General features: G+C 40.7%; 1 protein-coding gene across 2 annotated transcripts in view; it reads right to left on the bottom strand.

The window, feature by feature from the left end:
- Positions 1-11962, bottom strand: part of LOC124410042 — a 141629-nt gene extending 129667 nt beyond the window's left edge. The window contains exon 1 of one of the 2 annotated variants that reach the window (XM_046888157.1): positions 11873-11962. The gene's annotated coding sequence lies outside the window, so the exon portion shown is untranslated. Of the gene's footprint in view, positions 1-11495; positions 11684-11872 lie in introns of those variants that run through there. The other variant, XM_046888156.1, reaches the window with a different exon arrangement.
- Between the last annotated feature and the right edge of the window lie 5140 nt (positions 11963-17102).

Genomic DNA, 17102 nt, shown 5'->3' with positions numbered 1-17102 from the left:
CAGCGCGTCGAGCACTTTGGCAAACTTTTATACACGTCTCACCCAGCCATCTTGAACCCCGTCATCCTGCAGGATGGGGTCAAAAAATCCTCCCCGTCAACCGGGGTTCGCAAGAGTTGCAGCAGGTTGAACCACGAACGTTTTATCGCGATATAACAATCGCCAGGATTACTGGCGTTCCTCCTTTCTCTCAAACCCAGGGAGGGGGGGGGGGGGGGGGGGGTGAATTGGGTCAAGAAATATCGACGCTGCCGAGCTACGACTACAAGGAGCAATTCGACATTGGTGATCAATTATTCGGGGAGGAAGCTTAATCCCGTCGACATTGCAAAAGTTGGGATCACGATGGTGGTGGTGGCGCGTAGGATTACCTTGGAAGTGGTGAAGTGGTCAGGTTTTTCACTTGTTTTCGTCAAACATGCACCAATATCACAAAAACAAACAACACCAGACGTGCCAAGAAACTGTATGTAGTGTAGAGTATGAGGAAAAGGAGTCCAGAGTATAGATTTATTTTTAAACTTAGTATGACGATATCGCGACGTGCTTTCGCTCCGAGATCAGACAGGATACTGAACTCTGAACGGAGAGCCATAGCGCACCGAGACGTTACAACAGACGATCCAAGAAACGTGAGTAACGCACGATGAGCTGGCGGTTCGCTGTCTCATCGTCTGCTTTGGTGGTCGGTTTGATAGTAATTTATACGAATGTCTCGATTTTGATGTAAAGTCGACGCAATCGAGGGTGCGAACGTCTCTTGATCGACCGATTCTCGTCACCGATATCTATACAGAACAACGATTCTGGCTTCGACGTTTATCATAAGGTATCAGTCTAACGGATCCACCGGTTGGTAGACTAATTCACCTCCGTGTTTCGCTTTGGAATTTCGGATGAAAGTTGAGGGAAAAGTTTTAATTGAATGGGTACAGGCGGGGCGAAAAGGAGGGATGGCTATTCTTGGTTATGAACACAAGTTTCAAACTACAGTTTATTATTAGTCTCTGTCGATCTTGAACGAATCGTCTTAATTGTTCGGGATTCTCTTTCCGAATATAGATTCAAGAACTTAAGACGTCACTTAACGCTGGAACTGCGAGACCAATCGAAACGGCTTGTTTTACAATTTCATTCTGAAATTCCTATTTCATGTATTACATTTTTTTTTTTCATTCCAAATTCCGAGTGACTATGCCGACTTGAAAATTTTTTCCTGCAACTGGACTAGCAATCATATACAGTGACAATTGCGGACGAGCGTTAATTCGGGGGTTGAAACGAGGCTGAGGCTTTTCTCAGATCCCAGGCACCTCTGACGAGCAGGGTAAAGTTCAAAGCGTGAATTTGACGAGTCGGATCTGAGGGGGAAAAACGATGCGATCAAATGCAGAAGGGATCTGTGGCCACACCAGCGAATGATGATTCTTCAGGGCTGTGATTAGGCGTGCAGAACGTGAGGGTTCGGGGCGGATTTTAAAAAAATTTTTCCTCGTCGAAGACGCGTCCTCTTTTTGAAACCAAGGCCCAAAGCCTGAAGCTCCGATGTCGGGAGCCTCGAGGGACGCTTAGGGAATCCACCCGCGTACGGAGTTCGGCTCTGCAGAGCGGCTTCTGGAGGAAGGGCTGATCGCCACCCCGAAGGGGTTTCTTTGCCGGAATAAATTCGATATCTTCCTCTTTTCTCCCCGCCGAATCCCCCGGAAACTATTCGGTTATCCGGACGTTCATCGACTGCGGGGACTGCAGCTCGATTTAGGAACTAAACTCGACTTTCTCGACCGACTGTACAAGGCGGCCTGATGATCGGACAGGTAAACAGGCTCGCACCTGCCGGGCCCCAAAAAGGGACTCGAGGTCCATTCAGCCTCCTTCCTTTCAGCGCTCTCCGCTCCCTCGGGAAAAGGGGATGCGGGGACGGTATCTGGAGGAATCTGTCTGGCCATCCCCTCGACGCCTCGCATCCTACATCTTCGACTCACAATGGGCGTCGCATTGCCTCCAAAAGACTTTGGGCTATGCGAGTAAGGTTCGATGGTCTTGATTTTGGGGGGCAGACGGTGTTAATTTCCGGCCCTATACAATTCTCTGGATCGGAATAATAAAATGAGGGATTCCCCGAGATCGAGGGAAACATTCGAAGGTCGGATTTTGAATTCGTGATGAGTTATGTTGGGAGGTTCGCCGAGCTGGAACGATTCCACGTTTCTAATATCGCCAGAGTCCGAATCATCAGAGTGGAAACAACGTGGGGAAAATTTGAGGGGAAAAAGTGAAGAAAAACGATTCGAGAATTATCGAGAAGTAGGAAAAAAAGGAAAAACTTTTATGCATACATTAGAAAAAAATAAAAATAAAATAAAAATAACGTGGCATACATTATACATCGTATAGAATTCGGAGAAGGAACGTGAAGCTATTATTAATACACAATTCTTGTAAAAAGCGAAGTTCTGTTTTCGAATTGCTTGCACAAAGCAGCACCGGCACCGCGAGATTATGATACTTGGTATGCCGGGGTTTCGTGGCTTATGATATTTTGCATTAATATTCCGTAGAGATATTCGGCCGAAGTCACGGAGAGAAGAGGCAAGATCATCGCCGCCGCCGCGCCGAGTCGCGATGCAGTCAGACGTGAAGCCTTGGCCGTGTGTTTAAAATCAGTCTCCGGCGAAGCTTATTCCCCGCACCCTCGAACCAGTAACGAGTATAAACGTTAGGGTGGTTCGGTGTGTATTTATTAACACACAATGAAAGCGCGTGTGGATATAGAATCAACGGAATGAGAGGTTCATGTGTCAGCGTGCTTTTCCTTTGCGAATTTTCCGAATCTTGGTTAGTTGGTTTCAAATAAATGGATAAGAATCCACTTGGGAGCAGAGATCTCTGAAGCAAGCCTAAGCTCCCGCTCAAGGGCTGTTTAGTTTGCAGTTTAAAATATTCACGCGTTTTTAACACGGTTTTTATATATATTTCGTCCGGGGAGTAATTGTTTGAAAAAAATCTGTTGACGTGAGAAATCAGGGAGCATTGATCCAAATATTTGATACGAAATATCAGCATCGTCTATCGAGCATTCTATCTCGGCTGTACCCGATCAGAATTTGAATTTTTGTGAGTTTTTTATCAGTGGACAATTTACACGAAATCCTCCGTCGACGATGCCGACATTTTTATCAAACTGCAGCATCGGTGCTGACTGATTTCTCACGCTTAGAGATTTCTTGGGAACAGTTAGTCCCAGGGTAAAATATATGCATCCTCAAAGTTGAGTAAAAATGTGTATATTCTAAATGGCAAACTTCACATAAATTGCAATAAGGTTTTTGGGGTTGAAACAGATACCTGCGCTTTTCAGGATATTTCTATTCATTCCTTTGGAACCAATCTAAAATTTCGAAAAATTCCAATCCAAGCACCACCTAATCCGCATATCACGTTTACTATTCCTCACATTTCCTTCTCCTTCTCTCTTTCCTCAAGGAATATCCCTGGCCGTCTTGAACCGCGGTCCAAGAATAAATTGAATCAAGCGTCGAGCGCCCTGCTCCGGAGACGACCAAAATTTGACAGTCAGCTGGCATCGAGGCGGGCTTATTGTGCTCGTCGTCGGCCAAGAATGCGCCTTCAGATATATCATGTTCTCAGGACCGGATTCGTAACGACACGTTACAAAGGCACTGCAATTGCTGTGGGCGAGTCACGATCACGCGCATCAAGTATTCACGAATGTGTGTGTGTGTGTTTGTCTGTGGGTGTGTTGAAATGTAAGCGGTCACTGGGTACATTGTCTATGCAGAGAAAATAATGGAGTAATCTTGTGGCGAAGCGCGGTGTGTCTGCCCTCCTCCTCCCTCCCCTCACCCTCTCACCCCTCACCCTCTCTCTTTCTCTATCGTTTTTTTTCCTCCTCTTTCTCCGCCACCCACGAATACATACTATACATACAGGTATTTATGTATGTTCACGCTTACGCCTCTGATCCCGACGGCTAATGAAACCTGAACTGATCTCTGCTCTATACGTTCACAATACAAATGTAAAGAGTGAATATCCGTAGTTCTCAACGTGATCAAAGGCTCTCTCTCTCTCTCTCTCTTTCTCTCTTTCGTTATACATATATGAATGAAACCACGAGGATGTAGGTATGAACCACCGCTTTATTATTCGGCGTAAATACCACTCGAAGCTTGCGGTTAGCGGCCATAACAGAATTTCTATATACATAATCTGCAAGAACCGTACTTGCGATTTTACCGAGCGAGAATAGTTTGCACACTATCAACGCGATTCTTTCGATCGTTTAAGATTCTTTGATTTTTTTTCATCGGGTGTTTAATCATCTGTCACGGTGAAAACAAAAACGAGGAAATCTTCTCGTCACCGAATGCCCTAAATGTTTGTGTCTCTTTTTTCTTTTCTTTTTTTGTTTTGTTCTTTCTTTCTTTCTTACGATTCTCGACCCGTCTGAAGCTGTATTTAATAAACCTAATGACGATTCTCGATTATCGTGCATAGGTAATACGTATCCTCCTGCAAAGACGGTCATCGTTAATTTCTGATGAGTTTTAAAATGTCGGGGGATGATAAGCAGAAGGGTAAAGGAAGCGCGGACGATTTGTAGGGTGAATTTTGACCGCCTGTTTCCACTGTCGAAGTATATATGGGTTTTAAAAATACATGCAGCACCGTCAGCCGCAAAAGCCGTCAGAAGTAACTCAGGGGAGGAGAAAGAGGGAGAAAAAGAACGAAACAGAGAGCGAGCGAGAGAGAGAGAGACAAGGAGTGAAGGAGAGACTACCGGCGATCAAAAATTCACACCATTCCCATAACTTGCCCGTTGCATTTTTCATAAACGAAAAACTTTTTTCACAGCTTCCGCCTCGCGCTGCGCTCTTACAACGTCATAAGACGCCATGCGTGTGTATGGTGTGTCGTATATATAGGAGATACGTAACCAAATGTGCAGGTATGTATGTATTTATCATATTTTGCTGAAAGATAATATCGGCGAATTGCAGGCACGTGATTATTTTTGGGCTTGATAATGATTTTTGTTGATAAAAGTTCAGTTTTTTCTGGATCTATAGGTAACAGTGTTTCTTTTTATATCGACGTTCCGCAAAGATTTATTAAGCTAGATGTGTTTGTTCGAGAGTGATTATAATACGTTGCATACAGCGACAGGCTAGAATATTACGTGAGATCGTAACTGACGATAATGCGATTTTAGTGGCAAAAGAGCGTATGATTTTTTTTTTTTCACCATTTGGTCTGAAAATCGTCAAAACGTATAATTCAATCGAAATAAAACGTTTGAAAGTATGAAAGTAGAAGGTCCAACAACAATTGTTCTAGAAACCATTAGAACGCGTAAATAAATTAAAATCTGCGAAATTCCAGAAATGTTATAAAAAAATTCTCGAAGATGAGAGGAAAATGTCGCTAGCTGCAAATTTTTTCTTTTTGCGAACACTCTGAAGACTACTGAAACGCATAAGGGATTGAAACTAACAAAGTCACGCAGTGAAGATGTCGATTTTCTGAACGTCGCTTATCCAGATCGACAATTATCTGAATGACAGGAATGTGAATAATAATTTTTTTCAGTTACACCCTCACGCAATTATCGTAGCAGATCATTATTACAATCTTCATCAGGACCAAAAGGTCGTATCCACCAACACCTGCGACCTTTTTTTTCTAGTTGATGAACTTATACTCGAACCCGAAAAAGTATAAAAAATATTTTTTAGCAGATACGACCTTATGAAATTAATCGACATTGGTTTCCATGGTTGCAGAATCGGTATCAGAAGGTCGTATCTACCAGTACACACGACCCTTTGTTCTTAATTAAACTGTTATTCAATTTCAACGTTTCTCATTACATTTTCATGTTCTAAGTCTAAATACGATCAACGAAATAAATATTGCGCTCTTTTGTCTTTTTCAACATCAAAAGGTCGTAAGATGGCGCTTACGACCTTACGCCATTAGACACGCGAATTATTTTTCCAACTAATTGAAAATGATCAAAGAAATGTGAGCTGCGAGTCTTACTTACCTTGAAACGATTAAAAATTATTCAAATAGAGCAGCGATTGCCTCCTCAACGAGTCACAATTGGCCGCGAAGCGTGCAGCCCCCGACTGTATAAATTGTGTGAATGCTCCGTTTATGCCATCTGCTCTACACTTTGTTAATAATAAATGACAGTCCGCGTGCAAGCACCTCGTTCGTGAAGCCTCTCACGCCCGGGAATTCTGACTAAGATGTCTGAAATGATCGTTTCTAAGATCTAAGATGATCTCGTAAACCGCGCGACGATCAGAGCCAGGAATAAACCATTCCGCAAAATTATTACGCATCGTCTCTCACCGGTGACAACAATCGCCCCGGTAATCGCAATTTATGGTTTTCGAATGACGCACTTTACTCCCAACGTCACGTTGTCTCGGTGAAATAACCAAACCGCGTTGCTGTGAGATTGAAACTTTTACGGCAGCTGGATTAGCGGCTAGTTTTCAAAACGAAACCCGAGTCTTCCACCCTCCTTACGCCTCCATACTCAGCTCTCTGCATCTCAATTATCACCATGAGCGTAAAAATTTTAAAACAACTCTCAGGAACAGGCTCTCTTCATGGCTTGTTAACCGGCAATTAAAAGCTACTTTCCACCTCTGGAGGGAAAACAAAACTCTTCACGAGGTCTTGATTCAATTTAAACACAATTAGTTCGCCGAATCTAACAGTTCGTATCGGTATAATAACGTGAGCTGGAAGGCTAGTTGAGTAAAAATAGGGCTGAATAAAAAATATTCGGAATATGGCTGCAATTTTGTATAACTAAAGAAATTTTCGATCCTCAGTAACTGAAATATGGAGTCATTTTGAGGTTTTTTGCGTTTTCCTCAGAAACTGTCATCGATAGATGAGAAATTACTTAAGCATCGTGTAGAGCGAAAAATTCTGCATCGAATTATGTCCTCGTACGTCCGAAACAGAGTCGAATTACCAATTAAAAAAAAAAAAAGAAGAAATTCTACTTATCGACGGCGTCTTGGAAATTTTTATGAAATAATTTTTTTTCTCCTAATTTGTTAATCCGACTCAGCTTTCTACGTATGAGGACGTAATTCGATGTAGAATTTTCCGCTCTACACGATGCTCGAGTCATTTTTCATCCATCGACAGCGGTTTTTGAGGAAAATGCAGAAAACTTCAACTCTTCAAACTTCACTTTGCCTGGCATCCAAGGGAACGAATTCGTCCCTTTCAGAGTTCTTAGATGATCCTTGAACAGGAGGCTGAAGTTAGTGACGTTACCGTAACGAAATATCTGGGAAAAAATCGTTACTCTGAACAATATCTGAAAAACGCCTTTGAAAAACTCGGCTTTTGAAAGTAAAAATACGTCTCGTTTATCCCGGTTTACCAAACTTCAGATGACCCAAAAGGTGCGAAGTAAATATTTCTCCCAAGCAAGTCTTGTTACTACAGTAACCTTACCAGCCTCATCCTCATCCCTGAATGGGTCTAAACGATCGTTATCGTAGTCCCGGGGACCCAAATCAGTGCCCGTAGCAATCCAGATAACGTTCCCACGGAATAGAGGACTCGCGATGACGTCGTCCAGGTCGCCGAGGCAGCTGTAACCGGCCTGCACTGGGCGTGTAGACATTATCCTGCACAAATGCACCGGAGGGTGTATATCAAGGTGAACAATCGTCGCACGTACGTAGCAACGGGCGTGGTTCCACGTTGCTACGACCCTCCTCGGCCTCCATTCCTCCGGGATAATTGTCTCCGGGAACCGAAACCTTCCTTCCAATGAACGGACCACGTCCCGGAGCAGCTATCGTCGCTGCGTCCGGTGGTAGGAACTTGAGATAAGCTCGTAAGTGTCTTCTCCTCGTCTCGCACTACGCTAGAAAGTTTCAATTCACGTCCACCCTCCTACCCCCCTAACGTCCAGAGAAATCCTGTATCTAGACCTAGTTGTGCTCACTGTGTAAGGTAGTCAGTGATTTCCATTTCCACCATCACCCAGGCATTGCTTGGTTACCGGTACAGAACGAACGTACCTCAGCTTTGTAGGTGTGGGATGGAAAGTAATCATTACTGTCATATTTTTTGTCAACTATTGATGATTCTAAGGATATATATGTGTAGGGGGTGGTTTATCCCAAATCGACCAACGTCTGAAATGGACCTCTTCCGATTCGAGTCATGATTTTTTGTGTTGGTTTTATTTTACAAAAAAAAAAACAAAAAACACTGGATTTTTATCAGATTTTTTGAAAATTATTTCATTTACTTGTGATTTTTGAAAATGAGTAAATCGATAGCCCCAATTGAGAAATCTGAGGAAATTCTGAAAAATGTTTTGAAGCTCTTAGCTAAAGTGGGTAGACGTTTGCTTCTAATATTATTCAACGTTGTTCTCGAAAACAAATGGAAAAAACAGTAGAATAAAAGATTCATTTCAAAGTTCTAAATGTTTCCTCTGTTTAATGTGCAACATATTTGATAATGCAATAAATTTTTTTATTGCGTATAGATATTATTTAATTCGGTTTCTAATTGTGAGATTCTACAATCATCAAAAATAGAAAATCATATTTTGTATATATTTAATTTCTCACTCAACGTTTTTCCATTTTCCTCCAACGATTTTAATTTATCACGCGAATATATTTTCATTAAAGAAGACACTTGATTATTAAAAATAACACGAAACTGGAATTTTTCACAGGTGATTTTCTCGAGTTTTGATTCCGGAAAACGAGGCCTACTGCTTTGGGAAATTAATTTCAAAATGTCGACCTTCACGTAGCGTATAAATATGGTAAGAATGAATAATGAAAAAATTCCACCATCTGACGATCATCCCCTTGTGAAATTATAAAGGAATTTCGTACTCCAGAAGCCTCTTTATTCCTTAGAGTAGTAGCTTTTCCGAATTTTTGCCAACAGAAAATCACATCAGCAATAAAGTGCATATAATCCGCACGTCCAATTTACGGGGGTTAAAATTCGGGGGTGGAAGTTAAAGGGCTGATAATATCCTGATCCTGGATGCGCGATTCGTCGTCTATCTGAGGCCTGCCTGAACCGAGTCAGGAATTCTCCAACTTCCGGGAACATTTCGAATGCAGTATTCGGCGCCCTCGAATTGCGGCCGCATCCCTTGGCTGCCGCATCGATGGCAGATAGTTCCAAATGCCTGGAGCCGATTGGCAGACGCCAGAAAACAACGGAACAAAATCCAAGCCCACCCGGAATTACTCATTGCGCTAAATTATCGCGCTGGATGCCCGCCAAGCATTAACGACCGAATTGAACCGGTCATTTCCGGCGTTTGCTTCGGGGAGGATGGAGAGGGTGGGAACGTGGTAGGATAGAAGAACGAAAGGGTGACAACGAGTGTTTTTTTTTTTTTTTTTTTAAATCTCAAAAAAAATTCTCGTAGAAAAACTATCGTTAAGATTTTGAAAGTAAAATTGTAAAACAAGGGTGAAAGCGTTTATACGGAGAAGATTAAAAGATCTAAAATCGCTGAAGAATTTCGGCGATGGTGTAAATTGCGAATATATATATCGATGACACCCTGGTTACCCCGTTTTCAAAAACTCAACGTACAATGCAATTGCGATCCTCGTCATTTTGATCTCTCGAAATTTCCCACCCCCAGACAAGATATTCCGAACAAGAACTTCCAGCATCGTTATTCCGGAACCGTTGGCCGTGAGGCGTTTTCAACCGAACGTCGGTATGTTTTTCAGGTATAAATACCGCGGTACGTGATATCAGAGATAGTTGCTGCTGTTGCTACTGCTATTGCTACTGCTGCACCGCTCCGGGGTTCAGGACCCGGGTAAATCTATCAAGGGGATTTATCGTTCTCTGTCGTTGCAATTTCCACCGTGGCAAAGGGTAGGTACATACCTACCTTATATATATATATATATTATATGTTATATATATGTATGTATATATATATAACAACGCGTACGTATGTACGTCACGTTCACTAGCTGTAATATACGATTAGTGCTTCCTAGTGCATTGTGTCGTCTGTAAAGTAAACCTGCATTACGATTATACTTAGGTGTGTGTGTGTGTATTGTATGTAATATAGTGTTTCGAAAAAAAATATTTGCCGATTTTCCACCGTGGAACCCGTTAAGAACTTTGTTTAGATCGAAAGAAAGATTCTGTGATAAGATAAGAGTTATACGTTTTAGGTGGAAGATCGCGATCGTTTAATTTTTCACTTTTTTCATACTTTTTTGAGTTTGTAAAGCAGCTCGTTGCAGCACTTCGATTATTATTTCTTTCCTGGCATTTATATTCAGCCCAAAGTTGACGATTCGTAACACAACGATATATCATCCGGGAATTTTATTCGCCTAAATTAAAAGTTCATATCGAATTATAACTATTTTATTAGGTTGAATTATAATAACGAAAATATCGTCAGATACGCTTCTCAAACATCAACTGGAGACTTGATATTACAAGTGTGAGTCTTCTTAGTGACGTGGATTGATATTATGATCGATGTAAGCAATAAAAAAAATTTCATTCACGACACCTCATAAATTGAAAAAAAAAAAAAAAAAAAATGGATTAAAGTGAAGTGAATCAACTGAGCGCGATCTTCCACTTAACATAGAACTCTCACCTTTTGACAGAACCTTTCTTAAAACCTAAACAAACTTTTCATGGGGTGCCACAGTGTAAAATCGCAAATTATTATTCTGCAAAACACCCCGAAACATACAAATACACAAATTTTCAAAACTTTCCTCAACAGCTGTCTTTCGTTTTTCGTTGTTTATTCCCTTTATATTCCACTAATTATACTGATACTCTCTGTAATCCGCCCACTTCACCACGTCCAGATGGGTTAAACATTATACAAAGGTTTACCAAAAATCAATTCACCGCCTTCGGTTCAAAATCGCGTTACTCACGATTTGAGTCATCCGCATGAGTGTATTATTACTCACAAGGACATTGCATATTTACGTACATACGCAGTGATCGCGAAATGTAGTTCAGTATGCGACGCGATCCATCAATCAGTACGAGGGAAACCGTATCAGCCGCGTCACAGCTGCTATGCTCTGTCAAAATTTATGGCATAATCTCCGGGTCTTTTCGCTTACGGTCAATATTCAGCTTGCAGCATACTATATATATATTTATATATATTATAAACATATATTAAACAACATTCGATAGAAACAAGAACGTTGAACAGCGAACGGAGAAACTATTTGAAAATACTACGACATGCTTGTTGAAAAAGAAAGAGAGAAACAATAAATAGAATAAAAAACGAATCAAGGATTAACACACAAATAACATTGCATCGATATGAATGTATTTGAATATTAAGGGTGAGTCGATTTTTCTACTCCGGACGGCAAAAAAAAAAAAAGGGTTTGCACCTCGCGATAACCGCTGCAGTTTAAATTACTTACGTTTTCTTTTTCCCTGTCCGCGTTGTATCACATAGGAAGACAGAAGTCACAAATTGAATTTTTTCTTTTACTTTTACGTTAATTTTTTTTTTTTTTTTTCTTTCTTTTGGTGTTTTGTTCTCTTTTTTTTACCTCTTCAGACGAGTGTAACGGAGAAAGGGGGTGTTGGACGTCACAGACACAGGGATGTTTTCTCTATTATTTTCTTACTCTTACTCTCTTTTTCCAAATTATACAGTATAAGGGACGTCACAATTGTATGCAGTTATATATATTCATCATCGTATATATGTATATAATATAATATATACGTATACACACGTATATATATATATATAAGTGCAAAGGACAAATCACACAATTATATACACACTCACTATGGTAGATTCGATTTAAACTGCGGGTACAAAAAACTGCAGGACTTGATGCGTTGCACACTACCTGAATATTATAAAACGACGCCTCGGCTTCTCGATTTTGTTGTTTCTTTGTTTCTTTTTTTTTTTCCTTTCTCCCTTTCTCAACTTTGTTCAGGATTTGTTATTCTTTCCTTTATATTTCGTTTTGTTCTTTTTTTTCTCCCCCGGGTTATCGGCTTTACTTGATTCGCTTTAATTTCGTCGCACAATCGTCGTCTTTCGAAAGCACTCTTCTCGCTTTTTTCCTTCACAATCACCAAACTCCAAGTTTTTTTTTATCGCACTGGCAGAAATCGGATGAAAAAACGAACGACTCGGTGTCCGAATTTTCTGCAGATCGTCAAGCGGCACACACAACTTCCTTGAAAGTAATTCAACTTGCAGGACACCACACGCGCGAAACAGAAAAATTAACGATCCTGCGAGATTCGCACGGGGATGATCACTCCTTTTTCCTGATCTATAGCCCGCCGGCAAGAGGAACGATCGCTTCTTCCTCGCTCTTGGCTCCAGGAAACTTCCTCAAACCCGAGGAAACCTGAGGGCTGATTTAACGCATGGAAAGGACGAACGCGAGGGGTTGCTTTGCTATCGGGCCGAATGCGAGGACTCGGGGGTTGCTCGTCGCGTGGTATCGATCCCGACACGGGGTTTACGGATTCTTAAAACCGTTTTCCTCCGACTCCCTCTTCCCTTCCTCTTCCACTTCCTCTTATTACGTACATTTACGGATCTGTATGCAGGACAGACGTCGAGAGGAAACCACCCCTGCACCTTCAAGATCTATCGAACGCGGCTGCCAGGACCGACGAACCGCGGCACTCCGATAACGGAAAACAACTCGAGACGCGAACGTCGGCGGCACGCGGATGGCTTCGGCGTCCGGGTCGGACTGAATTCTGAGCAGGCGTCCCGACGCCCTCGGCCGACGCCGTGGTACCGACGCCCCCCACCCGGAGGAGCCACGCTTCGGGCCTTCGCCACCCCTTTGCAGATACCCCGAGATGATCAGACGCTCGCACTCTCGCCAATTTCAACTTCTTGTGCCGTAGACAAGGAATTCTGCGCCCGATATATAACCGGCTATTAATTTATTCCGGCTAAGGGTGCTCGGGATTTTCGAGGCTTCTGATACTTTATTCTCCTGGGAGTTCAAACGATTCGCGCTAAACGCTAGTGTGATTTTGTTTTCAGTTTTTTTTTGTTTTTTTTTTTTTTGCTTTTTTTTTTCTACACGGTATAATTTTTCTTGCTATTTAATTATTTAAGAAGTTGCTTGATCGGAATAAAATTGTTTTAAAGTCTGGACTTTAATCCTTACGCTTTGCACTGGCATGTTTATTTCATGTGAAAAAGATCCAAATTAATCTGACTTGATCCGAGATAAATAATGAAATATCGTGAATATCGTGAAATCGTTCATTTCTCAAAAATTCAAGTCTAATCGGTAAAATCAATCAATTTTTGTCATCGCGCAGTATCTTTACAGTGTTTTTCTTAAATATACGTGTGTCGGGAGTAAATCGGTCGATTTTCAGTTTAAAATATAAAAGATTCAATGATTTACGATTTTTTTAGTGAAACAATACGTTTTCCGGTATTTTGTTGTCAATGAATTTTTTCCGTCATATTCAAAATTTCATTTTGAAGTCAAAAACTATCCGCGAACTTTTTCAAGCTATTCGAATCGACATCTCCAAATGACTTTTGATATGGGGTCTCAGCGACCCCGGTGTGACACCAGTGCTAAACACAAGAAGTTTGGAGCGTAAGGGTTAAAACCCTGTGAAAGAGCTTGAAGTGAACGAAGCTTCGAAGCCTTGAAACTCAGTGTTAAGAATTTTTATGACAAAATATTTGCGAATTTATGGTGTGAATTCGTGCAACAACGTGATGAAGTAAAACAAAATTTGAAATACGAGTATAACTTTAAAATTGAAACTGCAGCAGAAGCTTTCACCCTCTTCCACTCAGCCGCAGCTTTCGAGCTTGACCGTTCAAGCTTGTTCAAGTTGAAACGTCTGTCTCGCTTTGTGCGAAATTTCGGCTCGCGAATTCACCCGACGACGATACATCGCCGTTTCGCTGTTATAGATGCGGCTTGGGTTGCGGCTTTTCCGTGTCATTCGCCAAGATTGAAAACACAGAATTACTTGTTGGAGCTTTTCCACCCGTAGAGCTAAAAAATGGTAATCTGATCGTTTTCCCGCCGCGGTACGAGGGCCGAACCGAAGCTTTCTCCTTTCCTCTCCTCTCCACTCCTCTCCTCGTCTCTCCTCGTCTCTCCTCCCAGCATCCCCGGGCGAAACCTTTCCATCCGATTCTCAAGGTGTATATACGCATTCGGTGAAAGGGGGGCGATATTTCACGCGGTTCTTAGACCAACAGATTTTTCAATACACATTCCCCTCCCATTCCTCCTCCTTCACGGCTGTATTATGGTTTCCACAAGACCGAAAGCCGTGTTCGAATCATCCCTCTTCCCTTCTCAAGGCCCACCCTTGATCCCCGACTGAATGTTCCGAATGAAAAGAAGAAAAAGAAAAAGGAAAGAAAAGAGAAAAAGAAAAAAACACACCGCAAAAAATAAAAGCGAAATCCCATGTTGCGTTTCTTCTTGTCTCTGTCTACTTTTTCCTTCTCACCCTTTGTTTTTTCTTCCCTCTCTCTCTCTCTCTCTCTCTTTCTCTCAAACTCTCTTAAATTAAAACAAAAACTCTGGGAATTAATACACCGGGTAGATTATAATATAACGGGGGTAGGATGTACAGGCGAAGAACCTGGAGCAGACAGCGACTCGAGACAGAAAATAAAGAAGCAAGATCGAATTAACCGGATCGAGTATTGACGTACTTACGCCGACTGCGGGCCTACTTCGATCTGTCAATTAAATCAGTGACACGAGCCGTAAAGGATATATTTCTCATCGGCGTATAACGCGTTACAGAAGCTGGTTAATTAGCGTCTTGCGAAAGAAAATAATTGAATCGCGACCGAGAGTCGATCAAGTCTGTCTCTGCCTATACGTGTTTAATAAGAGTAAATGAAGTATCTAGGAAATGGTAGGAAAATTTTTTTTTTTTCAAATTAAAAACAAATCGAATATACTAGATCGATACTCCGCATATACATATTATACATGAACTGAAGTTAATTCAGCGACACGTCGAGGGATTTTTTTATTTATTTATTCATTGGTTTTTTTGTTTTTTCCCCCCTTTTTTTTTTTTTTTTTTTTGAAAAAATTCATTCGTAATTCATGAATTAGGTATATATACGTTTGTCCGTACGAAAAACGAGAGTATAGAGGTCGGGTAAACGGGAGGGTAATAATGGGAATAAAAAAAAAAAAAAGAAAAGGTGGAGAAATGAAAAAGAATGATTAAAAAAAGAAAAAAAAAAAACAAACAAAACAAAAATGAGAGACGAAATACCGAGAATTTTCAATTTAAAATCAAATTGCCTCGACCCGCTCTTCATCGAATATAACGTTAATGTTTGTAAAATATAACAGTGAATCAAAGAGCTGAAGTGTGTAGACATATGCATGTATGTGTGCGTGTGTGTGTGTGTGTGTATGTACAAATTGGTGGCGTCGTCGTCGTCGTCGGCGGCGGCGTTGTGACTAAGGAAAATTTAATTGGTCGTCGTTTTTGCATCACAAATACGAACCGCCTCGTTTCTACCGGGGCGCAGACCGACCCTCAAGTGTAATTGGAACCCGAATCCGTATCGCGAGTACCTACCTTCGCGAATTTTGATTTAAATTCCGGTTAATTTTCGGCGGTAAAAATCTACGGCTCATTTGGTTATTTCGGAGGGAATTCGGAGGGTTCCCTCATTTTTACATCGTGTTCTGTTTTTATTTCACCTCGTCGAGATTGTGTTTTTATATTATATCTGATTTGTAAACAGCTTTTATCACTCGGGTGACGACCGTTTTCTAGTATTTTTTTAAACACGTGATTAATATTACGACGTAAGATCGTAAACGACAAAAATTCGATTTTAGTTGCAAAGGGGCGTGTGATAGTTTTTTTATTTTTGATTTTTTTTTTTCTGTTCTTGTATCATTTTCTCAAAAAATTATAGAAATTTATGATTCAATTGAAATTAAGTGGTTGGAAATGAATTGACAAAAGTTCGTACGATAGACGGAAACGATTTTTTTCCATTAACAAGTACATGAAAAAAGATCAAAATAGAAAATTGTAACGACAGTTTTTTTTTTTTTTTTTTTTGTGTGTTCGTAGACGTTCTAGAAACCATTGATAAAAACAGAAGGGCGTAAACACCAGTTTTTCGTTTTTTTTCTTGTAAACGCTCTACAAACCATTTAAATGCATAAGTAAATCGAAATCTGCGAAAATCCAGAAATGTTGTCAAAAAATTCTCGAAGATAAGAGCAAAAAGTCGCTAGCGGCAAATTTTTTCTTTTTGCGAACGCTCTGAAGACTTCTGAAACGCGTAAGGGATTGAAACTAACAAAGTTACGCAGTGAAGATGCCGATTTTCTGAACGTTGATTATCCAGATCGACAATTATCTGAATGACAGGAATGTGAATAATAATTTTTTTCAGTTACACCCTCACGCAATTATCGTAGCAAATCATTATTACAATCTTCATCAGGACCAAAAGGTCGTATCCACCAACACCTGCGACATTTTTCTTCTAGTTGATGAACTTAGACTTGAACCCGAAAAAGTATAAAAAATATTTTTTCGCAGATACGACCTTATGAAATTAATCGACATTGGTTTCCATGGTTGCAGAATCGGTATCAGAAGGTCGTATCTACCAGTACACACGACCCTTTGTTCTTAATTAAACTGTTATTCAATTTCAAAGTTTCTCATTACATTTTCATGTTCTAAGCCTAAATACGAGTAACGAAATAAATATTGCGCCTTTTTGTCTTTTTCAATATCAAAAGGTCTTAAGATGGCGCTTATTTGCCAATATACCTGCGATGTGTGTAGAAAAGGTTGAATCTCAAATTCCTGAAAGTCTGATATGAAATTGAATTGTCCAACTTCTAAGTACAGTTTCCTTGGAAAAAAAACTTAATAATTCTCAGAATTTTTCATCAGTTTACCAAAAAATTCGTTACGAGATCTTTTTTTTCCAATCCAATAAAATCCACTATTACTTATTTAGATGAAATTAAACGAGAAGCATTTTACTC

Source organism: Diprion similis, chromosome 8 (genome assembly GCF_021155765.1).
Source record: "Diprion similis isolate iyDipSimi1 chromosome 8, iyDipSimi1.1, whole genome shotgun sequence".
Taxonomy (NCBI): domain Eukaryota; kingdom Metazoa; phylum Arthropoda; class Insecta; order Hymenoptera; family Diprionidae; genus Diprion; species Diprion similis.
This window is presented reverse-complemented; position numbering and strand designations above follow the sequence as displayed.